Genomic DNA, 13,161 nt, shown 5'->3' on the forward strand with positions numbered 1-13,161 from the left:
GGCTTACTGTCTGCAGTGTCCATATCATGGGTGCCCCAATCTGTGCGACCTGGAGTTAGTGAATACAGGCCCGCAAACTATCCCAATAAATGGCGACAGTCTGTCAGTTGCTGTTCTGACAGGTCTATTGCAAGGTTGACGCCTTCAGTTGACCCATCTGTCGCTTCAGTGTGCAGGAGGTCTAGGAGGGGATCAGTCTCCTCCTCAGTCTCTTCATCACTCACTAATGCCATAACCAAGACATTCTGGCTACAATGGGGTTTTAGCCAATTGAAGTGATAGACTCTGCACATCTGTTTAGGTCCTTTCATGTCAATGAGATAATTCACCTGACTGACCTTTTCCGGCACATACTAAGGCCCAATCCACTTGTCCTGAAAGGCACTGGGATTGACAGACTCCATAATCCACACCCTCTGGCTTGGAGAATAAACTGTCACTGTGGCTTTCTGGTCATGCATTGTCACCGTGGCTTTCTGGTCGTGCCAGTGCTTCATCATCTCCTGACTGGCCTTTAGATTTTACATTGACTGTTCCATGTATATTGCCATTCTAGACCAAAGGCGAAGTACATAGTCCACTACATCTCGTGTAGGGGAGGAGGGGTTGCCCATCTATCCCTCTTTCACTAGACTGAGGGGACCTCTTACAGGGTGTCCAAACAGAAGCTCAATGGGGCTAAACCCTACTACGTTCTGTGGCACCTCTCTCTAGGCAAACAGTAGGCATGGCAGGATAATATCCAATTTTCTCCTCAGGTGCTCTTCCAAGCCACCTATCAGACCTTTCAGGGTCTTGTTGAACTGCTCAACAAGCTTGTTACTTTGGGAATGGAAGTATGTAGGGAACTGGTAGGTGGCTCCACACTCTTTCCACATAGCCTTCACATATGCTGATGTAAAGTTTGATCCCCTGTCAGAAATGACTTTGTTGGGGAATTCAATACAGGTGAATATCCAAATCAGAGCCTTTGTAACTACAGGGCCTTTGAAGCTCCTCTGAGGGACAGCTTCTGTGCACCTTGTGGCGTGGTCTACCACCACCAAGATGTATCTGTTTCCTGAGCTGGTTTGAGGATCCAAAGGATGCACATTGTCCATGCCTATTCTCTCGAAAGGCCACCCAACCACGTGTAGTGGAAATTAGGGGGCCTTTGTGGCACCACCTGACTTGGCAGAAGCTTGACAAGTCGGGCAGGACCGGACATATTCTTTAACCTTTACACCGAACTGCAGCCAGTAAAAGTGCACAAACAGTCTGATATCTTAGGCATTCCCAAGTGACCCGCTTAAGGAATTTGCCAAGCCAAATCCAAAAGGAACTTCATGTGGCATTGGGGAATCACCAACCTTCTGGCACCCTCACCCTCAGAGTCTTTTGCCTAACTGTACAGGATTCCATCCTCCCAGTACACTTTGAACAGTCCAAGGGACTCACGGTTAGCATGCTCCTCTGTCTGCTTCTGCAGGCTCGCCAGAGTGGGACACTCTTTCTGAGCTTTAAATACGTCAGTCTGATCTGGGCCCCCAGCTGATGCAAACTCATCCAGCTTGGGCAGGCTCTTGAGATCTAAGCTCACCTGGTCCTGCACCTCAAATTCCTGCATTGCACCAGGCAACTCTGAACTCACTGAGTACCCTGCTACCAAAGTAGGGTCCTAAGTGGCTACTGGCCCCACTCTCACAAGTGTAGGAGACTCAGCGGTCAGTGCAACTGGACTAGGGGCTCCCGGCCAAACCTGTCGCTCCAACAAGCCCTCTAGGTCAATAATGCATAAGGAGTGGGAAATCAATCCCCTCTCCCAAACCACAGAAGCCGAATAGATCGATCCTCCCACCGTGGTTGGCATGGGCGCCTGAATATAAATAATATAGGGAACCACGTGGCAGCCAATGGGGGGAAGACAGAGTTAGGGAAAGGGGATGGAATAACAAAGGTAAGGTAGGGAAGAAAAACAAGCATACATAAATAGAAAACCAAACTACTCCTAGGACCTGCCTGCCAAAAACATACTCCTGACTTATTACCTCCTCAATCCTACTCTCCACTTGAATATTTGGTACTCATAATAGACTTACAAAAGCACATGAAACATAGAGGTTAGTGATCTTGACTTAAAACACATATAACACCAATAACCAACTTCTCATACACGGACCGTTATATTGCATAACCAGGATGGCACAAACACAGGGAGTTCCCTGTAATGACTGTGACAGAGACACATGGCCCTAAATGGGCAAGCAGAAGCAAGAAACAAGAAACATAGAGCTGTACATGACATGAACGTAACCATTGTTTGGGTGAAAGCACTATTGGCAATTTTCCATGTTTGTCCAAACACCTCCAACACCTCCCTGAACAAAATCAATTCTGTTCAATGTTTGTTTACATCTAGAATGTCTTTCAGTAGTACACTAAAAGCCCCTTATGCATAGAGAATCTGTAAAGACAAATGATAACCAGGAGGCACGTAATGCATGCTTGGATGCCGTCTAAGGCCGTCCGAGTCCGAAGTAGTGAAGTAGAGTTTTACTCGCACCAGGCATGGCAACAAAGGAATCAGATACAGAAAACCACTTCACTGGATGTCTGGGCGTCTCGTAAAGCACCCGGACCTGAAGACATGATGCGGAATGGCAGCGTTGCAGGCTCCTTTCACCGCCGCAAGCCGGGTCCTTTCATGCACGACTCCAATCAAGCAACTGGGAATGCTACTTCAGCATTCCCGCCGTAGTTCGTTATATGTGCCCGCCTGCCCGCCTCACCGTCTCTCCCGTATGAGGACCGCACCGCTGCTGTCACCGCCGCCGCTGCTGCCGTCGCCACCGCCACCCATGCTCACCAATAATAATCATCAGCACCGGAGCACGGGCGGACTGCCGTTATAAACACATCTTGCAATTAACTGCAGCTGCTTAGTGGCGTGCATAGGGAACTACGCCCAATTCCCTTTGCCTACTGGGAAATGTAGTTCCCATACTCACGGGCACACAAATCACCTCTTTCTGCCCCAACCCAGGCTCCTGACAGTACCTCCTCTCCCAGGGCTCTTCCCAGGCCCTGCTTTTTCAGGATGGCATAAATGAAACAGTCTTACCAGGTGCGGAGCATTCACCGAACTAGCAGGTTCCCAGGAGCAGTCTTTCATTCCATAGCCTGCCCATTGGATCAGATACTCCGTTCGCAACAAAAAAGCTGTAGAGAATACATTTGAAGAAAGCTACTGATTTTAGTTAGCTTGGTAGCCAACAAATGGATATCCTAACTTAAAACTACCCAGACTGTCCAAGAGAGACACAAAGCAATGCAAAATCACATCACACACAACTTATTGGGAAAAATATATATGTTACCATTTTCTATTTGACAAAAGTAAATACATATAACAAATACACAAATTCCTATACTTTTGACAAGAATGTGATAGAAGTATTTGCAACAGATGCAGAAAGAAAAGAGGGATCAGCTTTTATGGTAAATATCCTAGTTTACCATGTAAAATATGCAGGAAATGTTATGATTAGAACAAAAGTTTACCATGCAGAAATATGCAGAAAATATTGTGCTTAGAACAAATACTTAAGTATGCCTGGAACGAGTGCATAAAAACAACCAGGTGCAAATTCCTGGTAGTGCAGGTCTGCCAATTGTGAAGAAATAATGTAAATACATAATACAGGTCTGCCAAATATTGTGCTTAGAACAAAAACTTAAGTATGCCTGGAACGAGTGCATAAAAACAACCAGGTACAACTTCCTGGTAGTGCAGGTCTGCCAATTGTGCAGAAATAATGTAAATACATAATACAGGTCTGCCTACGTAAACATTACACTTTGTTCTAGTGCAGGATTCAGGGTCTCAAACACAAATTATGTCTTTAAGAAATCAGACAAGGAAATGAATTTCTACAAGATGAGACCACTGTTACGTTTCGGCGGGCCACCTGTAAGGCCTTTTTAAAGAACCGCCTTCCTCGGGGCTGAGTAATTGATGATATTCCCTCCGGGAAGCAGACAAAACAATCCATCACATAATGAATATGTACATAGAATAATATACAGAAATGACACTGTGACTTGCTATGTGTCTCTCAAACACATGACATGGGTTTATTAAGTGTTAGGGCCCTAACCGTACAGGCCAAACAATTGTAAATTTAATCAGACTACTGATTGTGAACTACCTAAGAGGGGAACCTTACCCAAAGTGAATGTGGGAGGAATTCATCAAAGGCAGAATTTCTAGACGCAAAGCCCAACTTCAGGGTGGAGCCTGATGCAGCAAGGATTGAGATGAATCATCACTAAAAATCAATTGATATAAGAATTGAATAAAATGAGAATTGGCTCAAATGAATGTTTGAAGCTTACCAAATCTGCATTGGAACAGATACCACAAACCTTGCCATCTTCTCCTCGAATCCAACATTTTCTTCACTTAATACTCTGTCTGACCCTTCTTGTGGATAGCTGGAGGTCTCTGCACCCGTGTTCCAGGCACTGCGGGTTTAAGCAAACACACATGGAATACTGGATGTATCTTTAAAGTTTGAGGCAAACGTAATTTCACGGCAACTTCCGACACACATTTCATAATTTCGTAGGGTCCAATAAATTTGGGGGCAAATTTGCGAGATCCAATTAAGGACAAATTTCATGTGGACAACCATACTTTATCCCCCAACCTGTAGTTAGGGATCTTCCTTCTCCTTTTATCTGCATATATCTTATATTGTTCCTTAGCCTGTTCTAAATTGTCTCAAGACTTCTGTCTGATGGTCAGAAGCAATTGTTTTCTGTCTTGTAGCACTGGAAGGTTTGTCACCTCAGGTAACTGCTCAGGCAACATCTCTTGTACCTGCCCATACAAACATTCATTAGGAGCCATACCCAATGATGCATGCTCCGTATTATTGTACGTGAACTCAGCTAACCATAATGCTTGAACCCATGACTCCATGCCTTCATGTAAATAACAGTGCAAGTACTGTTCAGGCATTTGTTGACTCTTTCAGTCTGTCCATCCGTCTGAGGATGATAACTGGTGGACAAGGCACAATTGATTCCTAACATCTGACAGAAGGCACGCCAGAATCTAGATGTAAATTGCGGACCCCTATCTGATACAATACTGCGAGGTAATCCGTGTAACCTGACCACATGTTGCAAAAATAGTTCTGCCAACTTTCCTGCTCCTGGAATTCCTCTACAAGGCACAAAATGAGCTTGTTTAGACAAGTAGTCCACCACAACCCATATAGTATCATACTGATCATCCGGAGGCAAATCTGTGATAAAATCCATAGATATATGAGTTCACACTTTCTCCGGCGTGGGCAGAGGTTTGAGTAGCGCTGCTTTCTTAGTATGATCAGTTTTACTTCTTACACAGGTTTCACATCTTTTCACATACTTTATGACATCCTGACTCAAACTTGACCACCAAGAATAGCTTTCTAACAAATTCTGTGTCTTTTTACTGCCCGCATGACCTGCCAAAGGCGAATTATGACACCAATGCATTGCTTTCTTTTGTAACTCAAGTGTGGGCAAATATAATCATCCATCATAATAAGGAAGCTTGTTTCTAAAGGTTTCCAAATGATCCTTCACTCCCCAGTCCAGATTTCTTTGTTTTTCATTTCTTGTCTCACTTGCTTCAATAATTTTGTCATCACCGCTCCTACCACGTTCTCAGCTTGAATTATGGGCCGAACTTCAGTCACCATATTCTCTAAATTCTGCTGACGGGATAAAGCATCCGCTTTCCCATTTCTCTTTCCTGTCCTGAATGTCACCAAGAAATCAAACTCATTGAAATATTGTGACCAACGCAATTGCCGGGGACTCAACGTATGAGCGGTTTTAAAGTACTGTAAGTTTTTATGATCAGTAACAACCAATACTTGGTGCTTAGCTCCCAATAAGTAATGCCTCCACTCCAGAAACGCCGCCCGAATAGCTAGCAGCTCTTTATCAGTGATTGAATAATTTTGCTCACAGTTAGTGAGTTTCTGTGAATAGTAAGCCACTGGATGCCAAACCCCTTCTTGATCTTTTTGGGACAACACAGCCCCCACCGCCACATTTGATGCATCAGTCTCTACTTGGAACATTTTCTCTGGATCAGGATGTCTTAATACTGGTGCTGACGTAAATGCCTGCTTTAACTCTTGGAAAGCCTCTTCAGCTTCCTGATTCCAACAAAAACTCATTGCTTTTCTTAACAACCTTGTTATAGGTGTAACAATCTGTGAAAAATTAGCAATAAACATCCTATACAAGTTAGCAAAACCCAAAAAAGACTGAGGGCCTCATTCCAGGTTCGAAGGTAACCACGCCGCGATTTGCGGCATGGCTGCCTCCGAACACGTCCAAACTCAGGCCTGGTGAATGGAGTAATTACCGGTCCATTCTGAGGTCGGAGGGACCGGTAATTCCCCATTCACCAGGGCCATTCTCCATTCCCATTTGGCCCCCATAGGGCTCAATGGGAAGGGGGAGGCGGCAATAACGGTACCGTAAATTACGGTACCGTTATTGACCCCAGAGTCCCTTTGCGGATCCCATCCTTAACGCCCGCAAAGGGAACTCGTAGTAGGGCGGTAAGGGTTTAACAGCACCGGTCTCGTTACCGGTGACCGTTAACCCTTACAGCCCTACTCGGAATGAGGCTCTGAATATCTTTAACACATTGGGGGGTGGGCCAATCAAGCACTGCCTGTACCTTACTTTTGTCCATAATTTTTCCTTCCGGAGTCAGAATAAACCCCAAAAACTCCACCTGTGTGACGTGAAAGGCACATTTTTCTAATTTTACATATAACTGATACTCGTGCAATTATTTTCAACACAGCTCTCACATGGCCTTCATACTGATCTTTTGAAGTGGAGTAAATCAATATGTCATCAACATATACAATAACAAAAATGTCCAAACATTCACTCAAAACCTCCTGCATAAAATACCTAAAGGCCGCAGGAGCATTACATAAACCAAAAGGCATAACCAAATACTCAAATAACTCAAATTTTGTCTGGGAGGCAGTTTTCACTCATCTCCTTCTTTTACACGAATGAAATGCTATGCTCCTCGTAAGTCAAGTTTGGTATATACCACTGCTGTCTTGACTTGATCTAACAGTCCTGAAATTAGAGGCAATGGATACCTATTATTTATCGTCACCTTGTTCAAAGCACGATAATCGATACATATCCTAAGTGTTCCTTCTTTTTTTGGAACATAAAACAATGGAGATGAGACTGGTGAGGTGGAATGTCTAATAAACCCCCTTTTCAGCATATCATCTAGATATTCTCGAAGGTGCTGATATTCTGTCTCTGTCAAAGCATATATCCTGCTACAGGGCAACTTGGCCCCTGGTTCAAGTTCAATTACACAGTCATATGGTCTGTGGGGCGGCAATCTTTCTGCTCCCCCTTTATCAAACATGCTCACAAAATCTTGATACTGATCAGGAACTTTCAGTCCCGCCGCCCCCACTATTTGCGATGACGATGTCTGATCTGCCAAAAAACAAGCGGGGCCCAACTCCTCCTCCATGTGACCCATACATTCCTGACCCTCAAAAAAAACTTCTCTAGTCATCAATCAATTCTTGGATTATGTTGTGTTAACCAAGGGATTCCTAAAATGAGCCCAAACTGAGGTGCAGCTATCAAATCCAGTACTATCGCTTCCACATGCCCTGACTAACACCTCATTGTTATGGGTTGAGTTTGCTGACAAATGGGCCCGGAAATTAATGGGGAACCATCCACCGACTGCACCCCTTCCACCTGTGTCTTCTCTCTCAACGGTAACCCCAATCGTTTGACAAAACTGATATCAATAAAGTTTCCAGTTGCACCCGAATCCACCATAGCTGACACCATCTGTTTTGTACATGCAAAAAATAACATCACCAAAATGTACAAGTGAGAATTACCCTGAAGCTGAAAGGCTACAGCATGTAAATATGGCAGCTACGCTTTTGCATGCTGCTCGGGCATTTCTATCCTGATTTACTTGGGCGGGGGCTCATTGAAAAGAAGAGACTCTCCCCTTTACAACAGGCCCTCACTTAAGTAGATTGCTGGTGGAGGATCATTCAATACTCGACCACCAATCACCACCGGACCACCAGGGAATTGATTTTGGGGTTGGGCCACCCAAGCCAAACAGACCCCCCCACCCAAAAAAAAAAAAATGGGGCACTATGCGTCACACCCATTTGCCACAAAGGAAGGCAAAAAAAAATCTGCCACCAAAAATGCACACTTGGGGGCATTAGGGGGCTGGCCCTGTGCCTGTGGGCGAACAACCCTCAGAAATCCACCCAGGTAGGGGCATTTTCTTGCTACTTCCCAGGGGGGGCAGAATTGAGGGTCTAGGCCACTAGGCCACCAGGAATATGATCTTGGGTGGGGGGGCCCAGGCCAATCTGCCACCACCCCATACCCAAAATATGCCAACAAGATTGCATAATGTTGTTTTGCCTTATTTAGGGCAAATTAATGCTGATTTAGCACCAATTTGCCCCCAAAGAAGGCAAAACAACACAGGGCAATTTTGCCAGAGGCACATTTTGGGGCATCAGGTGGCTGGCCCTATGCCTGTAGCGACACCTCCCTCAGGAATTCCCTCATGGAGGGGCCTATCTTTTCTGCTTCCCTGTGGGGGGGGGAATTGAGGGTCTGGTCCAATTTTGCCAACCCTGGGAAGCAGTATGGAGCACTAAGCCACCAGGGAAAAGATTCTGAGGTTGGGGGCTGTTTCGCCCATTGCCCATCCCAGTAACCCCAGCAGTCCTGGTCTCTGGCCGGAACATGATAGAGCTTTTCCCTCTGGGAGGGATGAGGACCCTGCAGGGGCTCCCTGGAACTCTCACTGGGCTGGGGGCGGTCGATCCATCTGCAAGGCTTGAGGCCACAGCCAGGTGAAGCTACCATGGCCGTCCTAGAGCTCTTGCTGTGCTGAGTTACAGCTTTTCCCTCTGTGGAAAGATGGGGATCCTGCTGGGGATCCCTGGGACCACTGCTGGGCATTGGGAAGGTTGATCCACATGGGAGACAGGCGCCCAAGCCCGGCGGAAGCAGCCTGACACTCCCGAAACTCAGGCCATGCCGTGTTACAGCTTTTCCCTCCAGGGAGGGATGGGAACCCTGCCGGGATGTCCCATGACTGCCAGTGGGCTGGGGGGCAGTTGATCCACATGTGAGGCAGACACCCAAGTCTGGAGGCACAACTGCCGGTCATCCTAGAGCTTTGGCTGGGCTGCGTTACAGCTTTTCCCTGCAGGGAGGAATGGGGACCATGCCAGGGCTCTCTGGGAATGCCGCTGGACCTGGGGAATGATGACTCACATAGGAGACAGGAGCCCAAGGCTGGGAGCTGTACCGTTCACTGTCCTGGAACTCTGGTCATGCTGCATTACAGCTTTTCCTTCCGGGCCTCCCTGGGACCACAACTGGGCCTGTGGACGTGCGACCCTCATGGGAGACAGGTGTCCAAGGGCAGTACCCTCAGCTGTCCTGGAGCTCTGGCCTTGCCATGTTACAGCTTTTCCCTTCAGGAAGAGACAGGGATGCCGACAGGTTATCATTGACTGCCGCTGGGCTTGGGGGGCGTTCTACCCAAATGCAAGGCAGACGACGGCCAAAGCCAGCACCCTAGCTGTCCTATAGCTCTGGCTGGGCTGCATTACAGATTTTCAATCTGGGGACGGATGGGGAATCTGCCGGGGTTCCCAGGGACTGTCGCTGGACTTGTGGATTTGTCGACCCACCCTAGAGATAGGCGCCCAAGGCCGGGGGCACCATCCCCAACTGTCCTGGAGCTGTGGCTGTGCTGCATTACAGCTTTTCCCTCCAGGGAGGAATGGTGACTCTGCTGGGGCTCCCTGAGATTTCATCTGGACCTGGGGACGGTCGACCTACATGGGAGACAGGCATCCAAGGACGGGGACATCATCCCCGGACATCCTGGAGCTCTGGCCTGGCGATGTTACATGTCTTCCCTCCAGGAATGGATGGGGACCCTGACAGGGATCCCTAGTACTGCCGCTGGACTTGTGGACTACTGACCCACATTCAAGACAGGTGCCCAAGGCAGGGGGAAGCACCCCCAGGCATCCTGGAGCTCTGGCTGGGCTATGTTACACCTTTTTCCACGGTGAGGGATGTGGATAATGCCGGGGATCACTGGGACTGCGCTGGACTTGGGGACGGTCAACACAAATGGAGACAGGCACCCAAGGCCAGGGACATCACCCCGACCATCATGGTGTTCTGGCCTGGCTGCATTACAGGTTTAGCCTCCAGGGAGGGATGGGGACCCTGCCAGGGCTCCATGTGACTGCCGCTGTACTTGTGGTCAGTTGACCCACATTAGAGACAGGCGCCCAAGGCTGGGGGCAGCACCCTCGGCTGTCCTGGAGCTCTGGCTGGGCTGTGTTACAGCTTTTCTGTACGGTGAGGGATGTGGACCTTGACGGGGCTCCCTGGGATCACCAGTGGGCTTGGGGATGGTCAACGCACATGGGAGATGGGCGTCCAAGGCTAGGTGCAGCACTCCCGGCCGTCCTGGAGCTTTGTCCATGCCGCATTAAAGCTTTTGACTCCGGGGATGGACAGGGACCCTGCCGCGTGACCCCATGAATGCTGCTGGACTTTGGGATGGTCGACCCTCATGGGAGACAGGCGCCCAAGGCCGGAGGCAGCACTCTCGGCCGTCCTGGTTCCCTGGCTGGGCTGCATTACAGCGTTTCTCTCTGGGGAGTGATGGGGACCCTGTTGGGGCTCCCTGGGATCGTGGCTGGACTTGTGGACGGTCGACCCACATGGGAGACAGATGCCCAAAGCTGGGGGACGTGCCGCTGGCTGTCCTGGAGATTTGGGCAGGCTGTGTTAAAGCTTTTCCCTCCAGAGAAGGATGGGGACTACACCAGGGCTCCCAAGGGACTGATGCTGGGCTTGGTGACGTCAACCCACATGGGTGGCAGGAGCCTAATTTTGGAGGCAGCATCCCTGGCCGTCCTGGAGATCTGGCCAGGTCGTATTACAGCTTTTCTCTCCTGAGAGGGACAGTAACCCAGCTGAGTTACCCCATGACCACTGCTGGGCTGGGGGCAGTCAACACACATACGAGGCAGGTGCCCAGGGCCAAGGACATCACCCTCAATCATCCTGGAACTCTGGCTGCGCTGCATTAGAGCTTTTCTCTGATGGGGACCCTGCCGGTGCTCACTGGGATTGCTGCTGGATTTGAGGACGATTGACCCACATGGAAGACAGGCGCCCATGGCCGGGAACATCACCCCTTGCCAACCTGGGGCTCATGCTGTGCCTTTTACAGATTTTCTCTGCGGGGAGGGATGGCGACCCTGCCAGGGGTCCATGGGACTGCTGCTGGACTTGGGGATGGTCAACCCACTTGGGAGACAGGCTTCCAAGGCCAGGTGCAGTACCCCCGGCTGTCCTGGAACTGTGGCTGGGCTGCATTACAGCTTTTCCCTCCAGTGAGGGATGGGGACCCTGTTGGGGTTTTCAGGGACCTACGATGGGCTTGTGGACGTTGTCCCACATGGGAGACAGGCGCCAACGGTTGGGAGCAGCACCCCCGCTGTCCTGGAGCTCTGGCCATGCCTCATTACAGCTTTTCACTCCAAGGAGGGAGGGGGACACCGCCGGGTTGCCCCATGACTGCCGCTGGACTTTGAGACAGTCGACCCACATGGGAGACAGGCGCCCAAGGCCGAAGTCAGCACCCTCGGCCATCCTGGAGATCTGACTTGGCTGTATTACAGCTTTTCCATCCGGGAGTGATGGGCACCTGTCGGGGCTCCCTGGGATTGTGGCTGGATTTGTGGATGGTTGACCCACAAGGGAGACAGGCACCCAAGGAGGGTGCAGCACCCTTGACTGTCCTGGAGATCTGGCCAAGCCGCATTAAAGCTTTGATGAGGACCCTGCCGGGGCTCCCAAGGGACCACTGCTAGACTTGGGAGTGGTCAACCCACATGGGAGGCAGGAGCTCAAGTCCGGGGACAGCAGCCTCAGCTGTCCTGGGGCTCTGGCCGGGTTGAGTTACAGCTTTTCCCTGGGAGGGACCAGAACCCTGCTGAGTCACTGCATGTCCACCTTTGGGCTGGGGGGCAGACGACACACTTGCAAGGCAGATGCCAATGGTAGGGGACATCACCCCTGACCATCCTGGAGCTCTGGCTGCACTGCATTAGAGCTTTCCCCTTCCGGTAGGGATGGGACACTGCCAGGGCTCCTTAGGACTGCCACTGGACTTGGGTACGATTGACCCACATGGGTGACAGCCACCCAAGTCCAGGGGCAGCACCCCCAGCCATCCTGGACCTCTGGCTGGGCTGTGTTACAGCTTTTCGCTCCAGTGAGGGATGGGGACCCTGTTGAGGCTTTCTGGGACTGCCGCTGGGCCTGGGGATGGTCAACCCACATGGATGACAGTCACCCAAGTCCAGGGGCAGCACCCCAGCAATCCCGGAACTCTGGCTGTGCTACGTTACAGCTGTTCTCTCCAGTGAGGGATGGGGACCCTGCCTGGGCTCCCTGGGACCGAAGCTGAACTTCGGGACAATCGACCCACATGGGAGATAGGCGCCCATGGACAAGGACATAACTCACGACCGCCGTGGAGCTCTGGCGGCGCTGTGTTACAGCTTTTCCCTCTGGGAAAGGACAGGGACCCTGCCAGGGCTCCCTGGGACCGCTGTTGGACTTGGGGATGGTCATCCCACATCAGAGACAGGCTTCCAAGGCCAGGTGCAGTACCCCCGGCTGTCCAGGAACTGTGGCTGGGCTGCATTACAGCTTTTCCCTCCAGTGAGGGATGGGGACCCTGTTGGGGTTTTCAGGGACCTACGATAGGCTTGTGGAAGTTGTCCCACATGGGAGACAGGCACCAAAGGTTGGGAGCAGCACCCCTGCTATCCTGGAGCTCTGGCCATGCCTCGTTACAGCTTTTCACTCCAAGGAGGGAGGGGGACACCGCCGGGTTGCCCCATGACTGCCGCTGGACTTTGAGACAGTCGACTCACATGGGAGACAGGCGCCCAAGGCCGAAGTCAGCACCCTCGGCCATCCTGGAGATCTGACTTGGCTGTATTACAGCTTTTCCATCCGGGT

Source organism: Ambystoma mexicanum, chromosome 10 (assembly GCF_040938575.1).
Source record: "Ambystoma mexicanum isolate Mex_15411 chromosome 10, UKY_AmexF1_1, whole genome shotgun sequence".
In the NCBI taxonomy this organism is placed as follows: domain Eukaryota; kingdom Metazoa; phylum Chordata; class Amphibia; order Caudata; family Ambystomatidae; genus Ambystoma; species Ambystoma mexicanum.